The sequence below is a fragment of the Cydia amplana genome, chromosome 11, assembly GCF_948474715.1.
Source record: "Cydia amplana chromosome 11, ilCydAmpl1.1, whole genome shotgun sequence".
Lineage (NCBI taxonomy): Eukaryota > Metazoa > Arthropoda > Insecta > Lepidoptera > Tortricidae > Cydia > Cydia amplana.
In genome coordinates this window covers 6,552,260-6,557,914 of record NC_086079.1, presented here as the reverse complement: position 1 = coordinate 6,557,914, position 5,655 = coordinate 6,552,260, and the positions used below count along the sequence as shown (strand labels likewise).

The following is a 5,655-nucleotide window of genomic DNA, read 5'->3' as shown; positions in this document are numbered from 1 at the left end:
TTTATACAGCATGGGGCCTGTAACACGGGCGAATGATTAAAACGTAGATTCTACTCCTCAAACAATAAAACTTTTGTTCAACAATTTAAAAGTCGCTGAACAAACATTGTCTAGTTTGAGGAGTCTAATCTACGTTTTAATCTTACGCCCGTGTTACAGGCCACACGCGTATTTTGTACAATTTATTAAAAATATCGGTTCATCACAAAAATTATAATTTTAATCCGATGTTATTTTTGTAACAATGTATTGTTGTGTCTGTGTTAAATTGACAATGAAGGTGCTTTACTATCCATTTAAAATGTATAACCCTGCCATTTTTCGATTAATAGCTAATCGGTACTTATCGAGTTTCGGTGTTTGTTTTGAAACTGTAAATATTGTTCATTAATATCCATATTAAATCGATTTCGAAGGCCAGGATTAATTACGTGTATGTATTGTGAAATAGTTATTGTCGATACAGAAATTGATAAATAAACAAAATAAAAAATACTTATTTGTTTTCTTTCCCTATATAATATATGCAACATCAACCTGCATATACCAGCTGTCATTAAACTCGGCAAATTGCTCTCTGATCAATTGGCGAATCAGTATAATTTATAGTAGTACAGTCGCTATCAGACAGCCACAGAACAAGTTAGAATGGCGATGTGAGCAGGGTACGTGTCGCCGCGGGTTTTTGAGCAAACGCTCGCATGCTACTCGCCCGCGCTGACCGAAAATGAAGTAAACATGCCTTTTTGCGCCACAATAACGTTCAGATTAAGAAGCCAGACGTCAAATCTGTTTAAAGGAGGCGTATCTTGCTAGGAGGCTAGGCTAGTTTTTACTACCGTTACGCGAGTGTTAGTAAATGTGGAGAGGAACGAGCGGCGACACCGGTTCCGATACTAACTGCGCGCGATAGCCATTCTAACCTCTTTAATATGTTCTGTGCAGACAGCCTAGCATGACTTGCGTACTCGCGCGCGACTATGGAGTCGCGCAAGCATGGACTTGAAGTCGCGCAAGATGTATGGAGTCGCGCGCGAGAACGCAACTCATGCTAGACCGTCAGATATATCGAAGCGGCTAAGGCTCTGACAAATATCTGAGCACGCCTCTATTGTCAAGGCGTTGAGTGCGTGTTCAGATATTGTGAACACCTTGACCGCTCCGATATATCTGATGGGGTATCTTTTTTAACTCTTCCATGCCGCGTCAATCTAAGTACAAGGTTTTCCCAAAAATTCAGATATGTATATTCCAAGAAGACCGAAAGTGAAATCTAATTTGAACCTAAATCGGAATGCTAAAGTTGAAATTATATTGACGCGTATGTGGTCGATTTGGGTCGATAAATCGTACTGTGCCTGAAAAGGTAAATTTTCAAAATATGGTAGAGATAAATAACAATAAAAATAATTTTGGTATCATAGTTAATTCATTTATTATCTTAAATACAATGATTACAACGTAAAATAATTTTTAAACATGTAATTTCATTGGAGAATTCATACAACAAGCCTTACCTAGCCGAGTTTACCAAGGGTTCTAACAAATCTGTTCAATCTAACAAAACTGCATGTTCGAAAAAAAAAGCGTCAAAACATTTGTGCAAGGGAATGTGCTATGTTATAATTTTACAACCTACGTGCATTCACATAAAGTGCATTTTCGCTTTTGACAAATTTTTAGTTTATTACTTTTATTAGTCTAGCAAGGGCTTGTTATATGACTACAAAAAGCTTTTTGTTCATCTTTCTATATCACATCAAATGCATCGAATTCAGACATATGTATGGAATGATTCTGTTACAAACATTAGCAGAAGCTACTTTGGTACAACATTAAGGTAACTAATCCATTACAAATAGTCAATATGGCCCGATCGTCTCATACATACTTATAGAATATAGCAAGATCCATTGATTGTGTAAGATGCTAAGACGTGTAAACTACAAAGATAAATTTGTGCCTCGAATTTTTCAGGGGATAAAGATTCACAAGTAGTGTTGTGAATAACGCTCATTTTGAGGCTTAAAGACTCGAACCCTTAAGACTCTCGAGGCTTAACGCCTCAAAGGCGGCAAAGACGATTTCTTACATTCATACGCGTAAAATAAATAAATACAATTCTCAAATATAGTCGAGTCTGTCTTGAGGGCTCGAGTCTTTAAGCCTAAAAATAAGCGTTATTCACAAGAGCTGGCACAAATGGAATGAATGAGTGAATGAATATATCGATGTGTGTATCACATTAACACATTCACTGCCAGGAACACACCTGGTGGGCGCTCGTGAACTTTGCTCAGATGCAGACGCTGGGCGGGTTGTTTTATACGCAGCTATAGACCAGGGATGTTGCGAACATCCGCATCCGCGACCGCGGAACTTCCGCATTATTTTCAACATCCGCATCTGCATCCGCATCCGCATAAAATCGATGCGGAGCGTATGCGGATGCGGATGTCTAACAAGTCGGTACAGGAACGTCTTAGCGCTAGGTAATTTCGTCATTACCTATAACGAAAACGTCTAGCTAGATCCAGAAAAGTCGGCCAAGTTACTGTTTATTAAATATAAGTAATATAACGCACCTATATTCTTGCTCAAATACTAAACGTGTCGTTTTTTTAAATAAAAAATACTAAAAATGTAATACAGTGAAACCTGGATAAGTGAGACTTCAAGGGACGAGCAGATTTGTCTCACTTACAGAGGTATTTCACTTACCCAGGCTCTCAGTTAGCCAGGTACAAATAAATGTCTGTCTCATTTACAGAGGGTCCCATTAATAGAGGTGAGAATAGAGGATATATTTCAGTTATAGAGGTGGTTAATAAGGTATTTTGTACTTATCTTTAAAAATAAATAAGGTAAAATAATCCTTGTCCGTAAATATTTTTTAAGTCTGTTTAAATATTTCAATGCGTCTTAGAAATGTATTAAATGAAAATCTGTTTATTCGTGTTACTTATCAAAATTTCAGCTTTCGTTTCGATAGTTTTAACTACATAAAGTAACTAAATGAAACTTGAAGTCGTTTAGACACAATTAAGCAAATTCAGAATTTGTGCATAGACTAACAGTTAGTAAGAATACGGAAATTGATCAATAAAGTCCAAGTTAGAGAGGTCATAGATAGACGTTATCTCAGATACAGAGGTCAATTCCTATACAATTCTAAAAAAACAATTAGGAAAATGTAATCTTATAAATATAGTCTCAGTAAAAGAGGTAAAATACACTCTCTGTCTCAATTATAGAGGTAAATGTGACTATAAAATCACAACAACGAATCCCAGTTATAGAGGTTCGTTTTTTCTTACTAACAGAGGTAATTAAGTGCTAAAGTGTCGGGACCGCACCATGAGTCCCAGCTATAGAGGTTTCTCACTTATCCAGGTCCCACTTAACCAGATTTCACTGTATTTGACGTTTTCTAAGTACCTAATCTTGGTGAGCCTTTAAATATCCACGTCCGCATCCGCGGATGTCAAAAAATCTGCATCCGCAACATCCCTGCTATAGACGACCGGTTTTTGGGGTAGGTCGCCGTTTTTTGTCTGGCAGTGAATGTGTTAACCAATCGAATGGTGGCTCTGACTGTATGCCGATACGAGTGCCACGTGTCACTCATACAATGAAAGTTTCGTTCATTCCATTCGTGACAGTTTTTGTGAATCAACCTGTAAGTGTACCTACATACATTATACCGTAATTCTGACTATCAAAAGTTGACGTAACACTCATTAGCAATCACAAAACATGGCGTAGTACAGCGCCATCTGGATCGGCTGTCAAACTAAGGAGCACGTTCCTATCTGGGCTGATTTAAACGGAGCGCGAACTCGCATGCGATTTTAGTTACATTGTGGACTATTGGTTACATCCAATTCAACCGACCGACCAAAACCCGCAATGTAATGAAACTCGCATGCGAGTTCTCGCACCATCTAAATGATTCTTTAGACTTTAGCTCCCTATTACAATCAATATCTCTTCGATAATGGGCACCAAAGAAAAATCCTTACGCGGTATGTATACCATTCTAAAATCCATTTTCGAGACTTAACAATTATCAAAACATTAAATAACTTAAATCTTCAATAATCAACAAAAACTTTCAAATGCAGTCTGTTAAAGAATTACAACAAATAAAAATATATTTTATCATGATTTCGTTTTTAATATAATTGAGGCTGTCGACTTTTTCTTGTAGGTTGTTTCTTTATATATATGGTTAAGTCTGTGTGGTCCTTTAATTACCACCATGATTTTGTTAGGTATTTTGCATTAGGAGAATTTTATGGTTTTACCTCGCGTATTTTTTAGTCGCGGCGAGCATTTAGAACACTACTCATGCACTGTGCTTGAAAATGGAGACCTAGGCTAACTGAAACATGTCGCGCGTGTGATTAAAAATACGTGAATTAAACCGTATTAACTTAAGGCCTGAGAAATCTACTCGTTAGAATGAGATAACGATATTCATCTCTCATTCTGTAGTATAGCTGTGTCCCTATCCCTACTTACGTAAGTATAACTTACAAGTGTATCTTGGGCCTTAGTATGACTCACGACAGTTTAAACAAGAATAGTTTTTTTATTTATCGGTATGACAGTACAAAAGTTACTCTAATAAACACCGTCACTTCTGTTCACAACCAAAAACATACAAACAGGAAAAAGTTGAGAGACCCGTATACAAAACCAATGTAAAAGAATACTAGGATGTTACTTATCACATGCGTGTATAGTTCGCAGCGTAATTTATAATTACGGTTTAGGAGCATAACAAATACTCCAGCTTGCGAACGATATCGTATATCAAACGAAACAGTTCACGAAATATTATTTGCACCCACTAATATAAGTACTCGTACAGATCGATTCACAAGAGCTGGCACGAATGGAATGAATGAGTGAATGAAAGTATCTATGTGTGTATCACATTAACCAATAAAATGACGGCACTGTATACCGATACAGGTGTCACCCATACAATGAAAGTTTCGTTCATTCCATTCGTCCCAGCTTTCGTGAACCAACTGTACCTATGACATTAACAATTTATTTTTATTTCATATACACTTTTATCAGCCTGTAACCTTATATTCAGTAGCTCATATTTGAAATGAATCAACAGGTATTCATTACAATTTAATGTTACAATTAGGCGTTACACACATGGATGCAAATAATATCTGACGAACACTACTTATGTAAACTTACCCTAATTTAATACATAAGTATGACCATATGTTACTATGAAGTATCAGTTAAATTCAAGTGCATCAAAATATTGAAGCCGCTTGTATCGAATGAAGTGTGAAACTAATATCAAATATCGATCAAGTGTATTCTGTGTATTAGTCAGCTTATATAATTAAAACTATTTTAAAAGCCAGGCACCAAACGGCAAATACGTGAAGTATAGTACCACACTTCGTTACAAATGAAATAAAATTGCAAACCCACGTGTTTTAAATTACTATATAATATACTATTGGCTTATGTTCTGCAGGAGGCAACATGTGTAAGGTGCTTTTTGTCAATGTGATTCGACCGATTAAAACACGTTCGCAGCAGTTTTTCTGTTGTGAAATAAAACTCAGAGGTAAACCTTTTTGAAATTAACTCTAAGCACCTTAAACAACTTTTTTT

The 5,655-nt window shown here is 36.4% G+C and overlaps 1 protein-coding gene across 1 annotated transcript in view; it reads right to left on the bottom strand.

Annotated features, from left to right (window-relative positions):
* The window catches only part of LOC134651902 (protein FAM135A), a 148,906-nt gene that overhangs the window by 149 nt on the left and 143,102 nt on the right, over nt 1–5,655 (bottom strand). The window lies entirely within an intron of this gene.